The sequence below is a fragment of the Phyllostomus hastatus genome, unplaced genomic scaffold (genome assembly GCF_019186645.2).
Source record: "Phyllostomus hastatus isolate PE091 unplaced genomic scaffold, TTU_PhHast_1.1 phas_scaffold_755, whole genome shotgun sequence".
NCBI lineage: Eukaryota > Metazoa > Chordata > Mammalia > Chiroptera > Phyllostomidae > Phyllostomus > Phyllostomus hastatus.
The window spans coordinates 11,860,051-11,875,005 of NW_025334039.1; positions in this window are offsets into that span (position 1 = coordinate 11,860,051).

The following is a 14,955-nucleotide window of genomic DNA, read 5'->3' on the forward strand; positions in this document are numbered from 1 at the left end:
GAAACAAAGATGATTAATATGGTTCCTGCCCTCTAATGAACAACCCACACTAGTTGGGAAGACAGATTTGCAGATAGTACAAGCACAAGAGAAACACCCATCAGTCGTCTCCTGTACATGCATGGACTGGGGTTTGAACTCATAACCTAGGTGTGTACCCTGACCAGGGATCAAACCTGAAACTTTTGGTGTATGAGATGATGCTCCAACCAACTGAGCCATCCGTCCAGGGCACAAGGGTCCTTCTTGCCCAGGTCTAATGACAATGCTGCCTCAGTGTATAATGAAGAGATAAGTGAAAACAGAACAACATGGAACTAAACAACTCAGGGATTCCTCTCCTTTAAGAGACATGGGTCTCTTAAAGCAAATGAATTGAGAATACAGCCTCCAAAGTGATTTCTCTGTGTCCACTTTCCCCTGGCTCCAAACTCTCCTTTCTATTATATTCAGAGTTATCTTTGTAAAAAGGAAGCCTGATGTCACAGCCAGCTTTAAAACCCATTGATAGTTGCCCATCATTTTCAGAACAAAGTCCCAGACTCTTATCATGACTTATAAAGGCATCCATGCCCTGGTCCCTATCTAGCTTTCTAGGTTCATCTCTTAACCTCCTCTGCCCAGCACTGTATGATCCAGGTATCAAATCATATTTCTTTCTCCTTCCTAGATGCACTATGTATTCTCAGTTCTGGGCTTACATACAAACATTTTTTTTAGCCTGGCACATTTCTCTCCCTTCTCACCAGTGAAGTCTAAGCCTGGACTTCTCATTAGATGGTTTTTTGGGACCCTTTCTGAGCCTTACCCTATTATGATAGGTGTTCCTGTAATGCTGCATTTTGTCTGTGAAGGATTTTACCCACTTGGTTACTGCTGATTTGTCTGTCTTGCTTACTACACTGTAAGCTCTGTGAGTTCGTGGAGCCACCAGCATGTCCCGAGTACCTGTCTACAGGCAGATACTTAATAACTATCCAATAAATACATAAAGTTGGAAGTCACTGATACCTGAGGTCTGATACTTTGTCAGACCTCTGAGCTCAGAAGCAAACAAGGCTCTGAGTGGAAATTTTATGCAGATTAGGTTAAAACCACATTAGAAAGTAGCCTGATCTATAATGCCGTGAAAGATTGCACATCTACATACACAAGACCTGCAATGAAGTCTCAATTCTGCTAATACATAGCTGTGTAACCTTGGTCTTCTAAACTCCCTGAGTTGCCATTTTTCATCTGTATAAAGAATAACAACACATGTTCTACTTGATTTGCATGGCTTTGGTGCCAAGTAAACAAACTAATTCATGTAAAAAGCTATTGTAATTTGTGAAAGGCAAATAAAATATAGATATTATCTACTTAAGAGTGATGGCATGGGCAAAACTGACAGAACAGGAAGTTAAAGGTTACCTGTGACTTTTAACCAATTGGTCTGTAGTGGTCTCTAAGTCTTAGCCATTAAGTACCTAACAAACAAGAGGTGGATGTGTGTTGCTGTTTTGTGTTGAGCTCAGTCAATTGCTAAAATATATCTTAATGATTGTCTTATGATAATAATTATAGAACCACTATATAGTATAGACAAAGTACTTTCTCCATTGTGAATTCCAAACACACAGCACCTATGGTCAAGGCTAGTGCCTAGATCCCTGATGAAGCATCTCTGGAGATTACCATTAGCAGCCACAAGCCTTGTTTCCTCCAGGACTGTCTTTTGGTGCTCACCAGGAGGTTGCAAAAGCTTTGGTGATGCATCTTCACATTCCCAACCCCATCCTTGTGGGGACAGAGGCTGTCTGCTCATTGAGTGGTACTGTGGGCTGATTCTCTTTGGCTTTAACTTTTCAGACAAGGGACTTGGTTTAACCTGATCTCTAAGTTCTTTTCTACTGCTGACATTCAATGTCTACTGAAATAAGCCTAAGAACAAGGCGTATAAATGAGACATTGGTTATTGTTAACATGCATATGGTTGCATGTACTTAGCTGCTTCTGAAATCCATGCTGCAATCAGAACTCAGCGTATCATTGTGGGGAACGGAGGAACACACTGGAAACTCTCTGAGACCATTATGGCCTGTAGCCTTGATACACAGCTCAGAAATGGCCTTGCAGATCTCTGCCTGGTCTGGCTCTATGGGAGTCACCCAGCTTACGGTGACTGCAGCCAGGAGTGCCAGAGTCAGCAGAAAGAATAGGACTTCAGATTAATATTGCCCAAAATGTGCAGTTCAGTTCTACCACCTCTTGGTTGGGTGAATTTAGACAAGCTTCTCAGTCTTTCTGGGAATCAATTTTCTTCTGAAAGCTGTCTTATAGACATGAGATTAAGACAAAGAGGTAAGATATGTTCAAACAAAGCACATTTATAATAATGAGAATCAAATAGGTGATCAAAAAACTGCAGTAAGGCAGCAGTAGATGCAGTTGTAACACATTGCTATGGAGCTGGGGTTGGTTTGGAGGGTAACATAGAATAATGTAAAATAGATGCCAACCAGTTAAGTTGTAGGAAATACATGCCTTTGAGTAGAGAGACTGTCAGGAACTTCTCAGACTTCAGTTAAAGTCATGGAAAATTATACAACTCTTTTCTACCAGGTGAAGGGATGGAGAAAGCAGTCCCAGTTGGCAAAAGTAGACATATTTTTTCTAGTTGGAGGGAATTTTCAAGTTTTTGTATGGATTTGTGATTAGCAATTAGGAGCCAAAGTCATCAAAGCCACTGACATACATAGTTGTTGAAGATTTTGTCCTCAAAAATCTAACATTAGGATATGCAGAATAAGAGAGGTGCAGAGAGCTCCTTGCAGTTAGGAAGGTAGGTTTGTACGGGGAACAACCACATTGACCAGCACTAATATGCACTAATACAAGATGCAGAAAGAAAAATATCATATGATCTCATCTGTCAGTGGAACCTAATCAACAAAACAAACAAGCAAGCGAAATATGACCAGAGACATTGAAATAAAGAACAAACTGACAGTAACCAGAGGGGAGGGGGGATAACCGGGGAAAGAAGGGAAAGGGTTGTTAAGGAACATGTATAAAGGACCCATGGACAAAGCCAAAGTGGGGTGGGATTGAGGGTGGGAGTGGGGATGGGTGGGGTGTGGAGAGGGTAGTGGTGGGAGGAAAATGGAGACAACTATACTTAAACAACAATAAAAATAAATAAATTTTAAAAAGAGATTACAGGCAGCACAAAACTAAGCACTCAGAAGGAAGTCATAACAGGAGTCAAGGTATCAGTTGCCTTAACCACACCAAAAGGGAAAATTGGACAAGCTTGCTACATTTTAAATTGCATATTACTACATATAGGCCTATATCCCCTTTTAAAAGTACCTCACTAAGAGGCACACATAATAGAAACTAGATAAATATTTCTTTCCTATTTTTTTTATTTCCTTCCTGGGATGGAAAGGAAAAGGTGGAAGTTCTTAGGGGTAGAGACCAAGTGGGGAAGTGGGAGCTGGTTCAGTGATTGGCACAAGGTTGATGATGATCTAGTCAGCGTGCCAGCTTTTTCTCTGTAACAGTGCAGCTGAAAACATGTGTTCGGAGGGCCCTGCATAGCTTCAAAAACAAGGGTTTGACAAATGAGTGAGCTTGAAGAATGGCCTTTATACAGAATGACTTTGCTTTGTTCTCCTTCCATGTTTTTCAACTAATTCATCAGCCATAACAAGCTGTTCATGTGCATACTGATGTGAACGCTGACTTGCTTGCCCTCATGGAGGCGTGTAGTGTGGCTTTCCATTTCGATACTTGGATGGTGGTTCTGAGAGAAAGCTGCCTGAGCGGCCACCTCCTCAGGAAGAGACCCAGGCCCTCAGTACTGTTATGGATGTCAGACAGTCGTTCTGCAACACAGGCATGTGTGTGAGCTGGAAACTTGCTTCCACAACCACAAACTTCCAAACATCAGTTTAATTTGTTGCACACTATTTCAAAATTAATTGTTTGTAAATTATCCCAAAACCACTCCTTTGATCCAGCTTTTGTTTCCACAGTCCTACAAATTAAATTGTCCAGAAACTGTTTGTCAGCATTACCAGAGACTCTCTGGTAGTCAATTAATTGCCTTTTCCATCCCAGGGCTACAGAGTCTGTAGTAGCAACCACAATACCAACAATGATGAACGATGATCACAAGGGCAATAGTCATGTCAGTTGCAAAAACCCACAGTCAGCTTGGACTGACCAAAGACAAAAACAGAGTACCATAATTTCACATGAAGGGATGTCTGCAGTGCACCAGGAACCTTCACATCTGTTATTTTCATGAATATCCTCAAGTCCAGTCAGGTATCTACCATTATTCTCATTTTACAGTGGAGGAAACTGAGAATGAGAAAGGACATGTGACAGAAAAAATTTTAAGTAAATACAAAAATAATTTAGAAATGAAGACTAAACTAGAAGATGCACAAGAATGAATGAAGACAACAGGTAACACCTTAGAAGAAATATAAATTAAAAAAGAAACTTTAAATCAGAAAGAAATGAAGAACTTTGAAAGTATTTGAAAGTAACAGATATCAAAGACAGACAAAGAAGATCCAACATACCAATGGTAGATGTTTCTGAAGAAAAAAACCAAAGCAAGGGAAAAGAATGAATACAAGAAAAATTTCCTAAAATAAAAAAGTATTTTAAACCAGATATTAAAATAGTGCACAATGTATCTTTTTAAATTAAAAAGTTATTATTAGCAACCAGGTGAAAAAGAGTACGTTACTTGGAACAAAAAAAATAATTTCATCATCAGACTTGTCATCAGATTTTTATACTGCCAAAAAATGGAATCATTTATTTAAGATACTCAGTGGAAGAAAAGGTGATACAGTTTTTTTCTATATATTATCAACATTCAGAATCAGAAAAAGACTACAGAGAAATAGACACAAGGACTAGTAGTAATCATTAAATTATATATACATGGACTAAAAAATACATATATTTTTAGCACTGAGATGAAATAAGGGTGAAGCAGGAGAGAGTATAGTATCAAATTGATATATGCTCTCATAGTGTAGATACAGTATAACCATAAAAATGGTAAGGGGAAAATTGGGGATAACATATATGAATATTTTTAACTGCTTTGAGTAATCATAATTTGTGGAGGTAGTCTTAATGTTGTTATTCTGAGACATATGTTTGTGTAATGTAGAATAGGACAAATGAAATGTTATGAGACATTTTAATTCTGTTATTCCAGCGTCCTCGATAGCTAGTGTGCGTGGAAAGAGACACATGCGATTAAAAAGAGATCAAGGAGGTACCATGTAGCTATGGGTTTGAAATGGAAATATTAGTAGGAATATATGAACTCATTATGTGTATATATAGTAGAATATCATTCTATCTATCTATCTACCTATCTATTGATTATACAATCTATATATGCAACCCAGTAGCAACCAGCATCTCTCATAACCACAGTGGTCTTGAAATACTCTTTTCCATTGGAAAACCAAAAGCAAAAAAACAGGGCTTCTCAGAGAACTATGCAAGATGATCCTGGAGCACTTTGCTATACCAAATAGCATGAAAACTAGGCTCATGTCCCAAAGACTTAGGAGCCAGTATTAAAAAGCTGTCAGTATGCTGCCAGAGAGGGGATAATTTGAGCTTCAATATGGAAAGGAATTACAATGAAGTGACATGCATGAAATCTTTCTAAATCCAGACGTACAGTGATATTTACAATTGGTCACCTCCAGAGGGTGACAGGGAACCAATTTATTTTCTTTAAAACTGTATAAATGAAAGGTTAAGTTCAATCAGTTATTCTGCCTGTCCTATGTGAGCTATACCACTAAGAAACAAAATATTGGTTGAGGAAAAGTGTTTCCTTATACAAATAATCAAGCTATTTGATGAAAACTGAAATAGTAGATTAAGATACCACCAATCTGTAATGAATTAATGAATGTAATTATTGAGAATCAGTGGCTACTAACATTAAAAAGAGAATAAAAACTAGACATAATTCTGTGATGAAAGAACACACCACCACCCATAGTCTAGCTAAAGGGATTACATCTGAGTCTGGTCAGATGTGACCTTAGAGTCTAGCTGCCAGTTTGTAGGGAATGTAGAGGACAAAGGAGCATGGAGAACTACACCATGAATATACATTCACCAAAACCTAGACTGCAGGTCAAATGCCCAGATTCATCAACACATATTGTAAGGAAAAGGGTGAGAGAGAGAGAGGGAAGGAGTAAGAAAGTAACTATAGATGAAAGGGAGTTTAGAATACCAAGTTTTAAAAATGTGTAAGGTTGAGCTCCAGCATTTAAGGATGTACTCAAATGATGGAACCATAAAGTAATTCAGGGATACGACGAGTATAAAACTAGAACGGTGATTATTGCTAGGAGAATGGTGCTCTATTTGAGTTGAAGTACATGCAAGGGCTGCTTAGGTGGCTGGTAAAGTTTTCTCTCTTGACTTGGGTGTATTCAAGGTTGTTTTCCTTATAATAATTCACTAGTACATACATTGGTTTTGTAAAGTTTTCTGTTTCTGTGTTCTATTTTACAACAAAATATGTGTGTACACACAAACACTGTGATACATATTTGTGTATTTATATATGTGTGTGTCTGTATATATGTATGTATATACACATATATATCAATTATCTATAGATATCTATCAATTATCTATCTATCTATCATCTAACTATCTAGAATGCTTTAAATGAGATGTCTTTCAAGTAAAATATCTCCACCATTAGGGAAGAAGCCATAAATGATAAAAATCAACTTTTATGTGCTTGGGTGAAATGGCAGTGCTCAATCTCTACACCAATAAAATGAGAATTAAAACCAAGGCAGCCTAGAAGCTTGGGGCAGGACCCTTCATATCCATCTGTGAGCAATATAAGCTACTGTTTGCTTATGGCACTCCACCCTGACATGTCCTCCACTGGGGCCTGGCTCTCCCTTTGTCCCCAGCAATTAGCACAGTTTACACTTGAGCGATCATTGTTTTGACCTGCCCTAAGTCTCGGCATCCGGACTCCATCACCCACCATCTGTGCCTTTGTCAGGAGGACCGCTCAGCATCTCTCCTGTAAGCACCGGAAGTGGGTCTTGGCCACAGGCCTACACTGTGTTTGGTGGCCAAGGGATAAGGACTTCTGTCATTCATGGTCTTAAGGCCCAGAGCTGATCAAACCAGCTCCATACAGATTTAGTTGTCCAGAGTACTCCCTGTTTGACAATGAGAGAAGACAAAGTAGGAGAAAAGGGAAGAAGGCAGAGACACATAAGAGACACAATGGAAATAATAAAGGAGAACTTCCCCAATCTGGCAAAGGAAATAGACTTCCAGGAAGTCCAGGAAGCTCAGAGAGTCCCAAAGAAGTTGGACCCAAGGAGGAACACACCAAGGCACATCATGATTACATTAGCCAAGATTAAAATGAAGGAGAGAATCCTAGAAGGAGAGAATCCTATAAGGGGACAGTCACCTACAAAGGAGTTCCCATCAGACTGTCAGCTGATTTTTCAAAAGAGACCTTGCAGGCAAGAAGGGGCTGGAAAGAAGGATTCCAAGTCATGAAAGGCAAGGACCTACATCCAAGATTGCTCTATCCAGCAAAGTTTTCATTTAGAATGTAAAGGCAGATAAAGTGCTTCTCAGGTAAGGTCATGTTCAAGGAGTACTTCATCACCAAGACCTTATTGTATGAAATGTTAAAGGGACTTATCTAAGAAAAAGAAGATAAAAAACATGTACAGTAAAATGACAGTAAACTCACAATTATTAACAAGCACACATGAAACAAAAAATAAAAACAAACTAAGCAAACAACTAGAACAGGAACAGAACCACAGAAATGGAGATCACATGGAGGGTTAGCAACAGGGGAGTGGGAGGAGGAGAGAGCGGGGAAAGGTACAGAGAATAAGTAGCATAGTTGGTAGGTAGAAAATAGACAGGGGGAAGGCAAGAATAGTATGGGAAATGTAGAAGCTAAAGAACTTATGACACATGGACATGAACTAAAGGGGGGAATGTGGGTGGGAGAGGGTGTGCAGGGTGGAGGGGAGTGAAGGGGGAAAATGGGACAACTGTAATAGCATAATCAATAAAATATATTAAAAAAGAGAGAGAGACACAATGGAGAAAAGATTGAGAGAGGACAAACAGGAGAGAGAAATTGTAGAGACAAAAGAACCAAGAGGAAAAGAAAAGAAACTAAGCAGGAAGGAAAACAGAGGAAAAAGAGAAGTTAGGAGTGGGTTGCTGTGGTCAACGAGAAGCAACATTCCTTCTGAAAATTGTTGACTACTGCCAATTAAATTGCACTCTTAACTGTGCTTAAGTACTTTCAGTCTTAAAAAAAATACACAACTCTTTAAGAGGACTTGTTTCTTATGTTTATCCAAATATTTATTTGTGGAAGGGGTTTTCATAGTAACCAGCAAACAACAGAAATTCCCACCAGCTGTAGAAAACACCAGAACAGCTTCACACTATCATTTTGAGATTCCAGGGAGCTGGAGGTCACACTGGGGCAGTACGGACACCAACATGCTGAGGAGGTGGCCTCAAACTTGAGCAGAAAAGTGCTTAGTCAGCAGCTGGGAAGATTCACTAGCTTTGGGCTTTTCAGCTTCTCTTTTCCACTGGCCATTGAAGAAAGCTGTTTGGAATGAATCTGTGGTCACTGGCTAGGGCGGGGAGAAGAGATGCCTCAAGGCTTCGTGCTGCAGAATCCTTAACTGTCCCCATGGCTCAAGCACACTCTCACCACACTGGCCTGTCTTGACTGGGTTTTGAACCTTCAGAATCTGCCAAGAGTAGTAAGAAGCTATACCAAAGGACCTTGTGTCCAAACTCACACCTGGTGGGAGAAGATACATAACTGCATGGGAGTTGTGAAGGTAAAATTTTGTTACCAGTGGTAGAGTACCGAAATTTGCAAGCAAATTCTCTAGTTTATATATAAATTGAAGAGGACCCAAGATTACCTTTGTAATAATGTTCTGTTACATTATTCTGTTCTGTTCCAATATGCAGTCCTGAGTGGGATGAAACTGGACAGAATACACTAAGTAGGGTAGAGGTGTGGGGAGGTAAATTGCACATAACTGTTGCCTTTTTCTTCTGGCATTGAGCTCTTAATCAGGACCTATTCTTGAGAATTTATTCTATGTGACTGTATCTTGTACAGAGATTAATATAATATGAATATACAAATAGGGAATTCAGTCTATTTGACTCACTGCTAAGGAGTGCCTGGCATAGAGTACTTAGAGCAGTGCCTGGCATATAGCAAGCACTTGTACAAGAGTTACTGACATAATGAATGATTAAATTGTATCTCTTATGTGTGGTTGTAGAGCTGCTTTTTTGGACCATGCCCTGGGAGGATTGTAAAAATAAAACTGTCTAAAAGGTGTTCTTTTCTGGATAACTTTGCTTCAATTTTGAGGTTTTTATTTTTTAAAGATTTTACTTATTTATTTTTAGAGAAAGGGGAATGGAGGGAGAAACAGAGGGAGAGAAACATCAGTGTGTGAGAGAAACATTGATTGGAGCCAGCCTGCAACACCAGGCATGTGCCCTGACTTGGAATCGAACCGGGAACCTTTCAGTTTGCAGGACAACACCCAACACACTGAGCTACACCAGTCAGGGCAGTTTCAGGGTTTTTAGATATTCTGCTTGTGCCAACTTCTGCCTCCTTGAATGCTTATCTAAACCTCTCTTGACCTCTGGATATTGCCTGAACCTGCGTCCTGAATGCTGGCCCAGATTTGATTCCTGACTCTGCCTTGACCCCCTGCTTCTGTGTAGTCCGTGGGGCTGGGACTTCACCCTTCATATTCTCCCCTCTTTCCTAACTTTTGCCTTGACTCATGGACAGGTCTCTTCAGCACACAGAGGTCAATGTCAAGGGCCTGAGAGGGAGAGAAGCACACCTTGGGGAAAGACTCTCTGGTATCTCAGAAAGAGGTAAAAGACAAAAATTATGTAATATTTATTGAAGAGCCTACTCTGTGTCAAGCATGTTCCAAAAACTTTATATTGTATTGATTAATCTGGTCCTTGTGCAACACTATGAAGTAGGGTTTATTATCACCCCCATTTTCAGATGAAGACACTGAAGCACAGAGGAGTTAAATAAATTGCCCAGGTCTCACAACTAATAAAAGGCAAAGCCCAAATTTAAATTCTGGTTGATTTCTGCAGAGCTGGAACTCATAGCCGCTATAGTCCACCAGTGATCCCAAGAGTTATTTTTGCCTCGATGGGGCGAGTAGATCAACAAGAGCATTATGGGACAGGGTGCAGGTATGAAAAAGACATGAAACTTGAGCTTTCTTCCATGATGAAAAACAGCTACCAGCACCACAACCACTTACCGAGTCTTCTTGTGTGTGTGCCAGATGTAAAGTAGGATTTTAATTTATCTTCAGAGTAAGCCTGTGAGATGGGCAGCTGGGCTCTCAAGATGTTCAATAACTTTTCCAAGGTCACTGATCTAGAACTGTCAAAAGTAAAATCATTCTCTGGCCTTTTCTTAGCCCTGTGCTCTTTATTACCACGCTGACCTGCAGCCCCAACCACAGAGCATCCACATACAGCCTTGGGGGCCTTGGCATGTGCTCAGCCTTCACCCACATTCCTCATGGCCAGTGGTTGTGTCGAGAAAGGGTGCTAAGCTCTGAGTCCTGTGTATTGTCTTAGCACTTGTATAACAGTGAGGAGCAGGGTTACTTTATGTTCCAGATGTGCTTAATCTTGACCTGAGTTTTCTTTTTCTCAAACTAACCTAACATACAATAAAAGTGGGTTGAACCCAAAATAAAATTTTGGAAAGTGGAAGTATTGTGAAGCACCACAGACCCTCACCATTAATCACACTATAGCCACCAGAACATTGCCTCTTGTATCTACCCTTTGAGATTTAACTGTTCGATCTGATTTTTTTTGACATTTCTGGTTTTCCCTTTAAGGCAAGTCTTTTGCACTGTGTACATTCCCCACCACTTGAATTATATGTATTGTGACCAATGCCACTTTAAGCAAATAAAATTTGTTATGTGCCTATTGTGTGTGTTAGGGAGGGGGTGGGGAACGTGGGCTCAAAGCCTAACAAAAATAGACACATAAACAACTAATTTGCCAAGCGGGGAGTGCTATAAAAGAGGTGTCGAGAAAGGGTGGAGGGGAAGTCTACAAGGTGAAAGTTGATGTGTTCTTTGAACAATGGGCGATAGTTAGACATGGGAAGAGAAAAATGTAGCTTTTTTTGTTTGTTTTTGTTTACTATGGAAGGAGGACAATTAGGAAGGCATAATTAAGAGGTATGACCTGGAGTAATGGGGGATCCCCCTGTGTTGGGAGTTTTGGCTCTGGCACAAACAAACATGGAATTCTTTTTTTCTTTTGTATTGAATTTATGGGGGTGACATTGGTTAATAAAATTATATAGGTTTCAGGTGTACCATTAATACATCATCTGTGTATTGTATTGTGTGTTCCCCACCCCAAGTCAAGTCTCCTTCCATCACCATTTATCCCCTCTTCACCCTTTTCTACTTCCCACCTCCTGTTTCCCTCTGATAAGCTTCATACCAAACATGCAGTTCTGAGTGAGCCATTCCTTGAGCCTTTTGTTTTCTCATCCATAAGATTAGGGGTTTACATGCAATGGTCTCCTGGATCCCATACAGTTTAAAACCTTCTGAGGTGACTGAAGTGATACACACCTTCCTAAATCAGTCTCCTGACCCATCTAGCCCCTTATTCTGCCTTTCAATGTGTTACGAAGAACTACATCATGACACAGACCTCAACAAAGGAAGAAACGTGGGATGGAAGCTTGCCCTTCTGTCTGTGTAGAGGTGTTTGGCCACTGACCAAAGTCTGACAGTCGTCAGCAGGCAGATTATAAGTAGGTTGTCCTGTGCCTATTCAGTCTCTGGATTAGTGGATGGTTTCTTTAGCTCATGACTGTTTCCCTTTCTAGGTTGTCTTAGCATATTCAGTTGTTAATCCCGTAAGAGCAGACACTTATGGCCAGAGTAAAGACAGGGCAAGTAGGGTCATGGTGGCAGTGGAGAGACATGATGATTCCCTAGGATTTCCCATATATTGTAAATTCCAGGAAGGGAGGATATGGTTCCTTAAAGCCTTGGCCTTTCATCAATGCCTTCAATAGAAATTTGTTATGTGAGTTTCTGCTGAGTGAGGGGCACATGTCATGGGCAGGCTCCGACAAGCACTGATTGACAGCTTCTCAGGTATGCCAGTAAGTTCACCATCAGCCAGAAGAGATGAGTTGTAAAAAGTGCTCCTGTAGCTTCCAGGCCTGGGTAAGGTCTGACCCATCCCCCAGCCATTTACTCGTCCTTGACCCCTTCATTCTTCTGATTCCGCTAGTGGCGGTCATCTCCATGCACGATGCCAAATACATCTTCCAAAGCCATGGAGCTGAATTAACCCAGAGGCTACCTTGCCTGTCTTGTTGAGGCCTCATGGGCCTTTGCCATGGACACGTCTCTGCACTGCAAACAAATAACAGGCAGTGGAGCGAGAGAGAGCAGTGTTGAGCCTGCCAACACCTGGGGCGGTGCATCCTTGGCCTTGTGTCTGTGATAGTATAATGGATGAATTATTAATTATGGTTTCTCACCAGGATAAAGGAAACTTGTAGGCGATTCTCTCCAAAGACAAGAGTATAAAAGACTGTTCCTGGGGCTCAGGCATTCATTAGTGGCAGATGAACATTTGGAATAGAATAACAGAGATGATGTTTGATATTTTTCTCCTCACCTTTCAGCCAAGCACTTAATAAGCACTCCTTCATTAACTTTCAAAACAGCCTTGTCAGCAAGCAAATATTAATTCTACATTTTTCTTCCCCCTATTTTAAAGGTTGAAAAAGTAAGGCATTAAAGGCATATTGCATTACTTTTTAAAAGCATTCCTACATAAAAATAGTTGTTTTTTTTAAGCACTATTTAATTGAAGTACAACTTCACAATTCTAATTATTTCTTCTTCTAAATAAAAGGAAATGCTCATCATGCCAGGAAATGTTCAAGAAACGGGAGCATTTGTTTTGGTTTTGACCGGCACAGCAAGAATGTTGGGACACTCTTAGAAACTCCAAAAAATATTACAGCAGCTTCACATTCATCATTTGTTCCTGAATCAAATTTGTTGTTAATGATTTTACCACCTTCATGGCCCCCACTATATTGGTAAATGCTACCAAAATGTTTTCTTAGTGACTACATTTCCTAGAATTAGTTCCTAGAATGAAAAATTAAAGAGTGTTTGCACTCTGTGGGGATATTTGAGTTCTAAATGCCTCATTTTAAGGGCATTCCCCATCTACCTGAGACATGTTGGCTGGTGTAGAGGCATGGAGAAGATCGAGGGGGAACAGGAGATTAGTAGCAAGGACCAAGATGGAGAAATTCATATTTCAGCTTATTGCTGTCATTATTCTTGACAACAACATCATCATGATGATCATCATTATCATCACTATTAATTTTTTATATTATTATATTGCATCACAATTCACAAAGTTGCTTTTTAAACACCGATTGAATAAATTCTGTAAGAACCCTACAAGGTAGGACAGAGAAACTACCTCCATAAGAGACAATGTAAGTAACAATGAATTATTTGGGGAACTGAAGGGTCAATGTAGAACACTTATGTTTTTGAAGCCTGAATTCTGAACAAACTGAGGTAGAGGACTAGATGTTAAGAGAATAAGATGTTTCCCTTATTGCTGAAAAGTTGGTGAGAAATACAGCTTAGAATGTGGTGACAGTGATCTTTCTAATACTGAACCCCTAATTAGGCAGTCACACCTGCCCAGGCACAGATAGCAGTTGACAACCACAGGTTCTCTTCATAAAAGCATAGACTTGAATGCACATTTCAGATGTTTTTTTAAGATACAAACTCCTTGCAAGCACATCCCAAAAAAGGAAGAGATGTGCTATGCAGTTCAGTTGCTCATCCCAAACTCACCAAATAGGAAAGTCACTTCTCCTGTCTTGGGGAGAAATAAATGAGGAGTTGGAGGGGCCAGGAGTGTTCTGCTAATGGATAGCTCTCCATATGGAAGGAAGTTCAAGAGGAGGAAATACTTCCTTCAACATAAGAATTTTTCTATCTGAATTTTCCACCGTTTTATTTTGGTGTGATGCTTGGAGATTGTTTTGTTGTTGTTGTTGTTGTTGTTGTTGTTGTTGTTGTTTCCCCTCTTGTGTTATGTTCTCTGTATGTTGGCTGGCGGGAGACAGCTTTTTAGCCCTGGTCAGTAGGCTGAGGCAGAAGATTCTAACAATACTAGAAGGTCTGGCAGGCAATCCTGGAATTTCTTGTGTGAAGCACATTTCTTTCCATCTTCTGCTAGAGACAGAACCACCTTGATATGCCTAATTTTTTTTTGCAAATAACTATATCCAAAGGCATTTATTATTTGGTTTGTCTCAGAGTAGTTCTCCATCTTATCTAGATACGAGTTAGTTTTTCATGATGCAGTCAGTAGATGAGATGAAACCTGGTTCTTTATTTATCTCTATTCCTTTTACCTCCAACTCACCCTCCCCTGATAGCTGAAGGAGCCCAGCCCCTGAATAACTCCAACAATGACCCATTTCTTCATCTCTGTCTCAACCTTGACATTTAGGTGTATCTTCATCCCCACTCTCTCCCCTCTCAGAATGAACCCTACCCACTCCATTTCCTCAGGATTGTACCTCTCACCTACTTCTGGGAGGCTCTCACTCTTATATTACAGAGAGGCACAGGGAAAAAAATTGAGGTACCTTTCTAATATTAGGGATCTGAAAGCCCAGGAGCCCCACCACACCAGGTATCTAAGTCAGATAAACAGTGGACCAACTTCGGAGAGATAGATGGGCTAAAAGAGACAGGTGATATC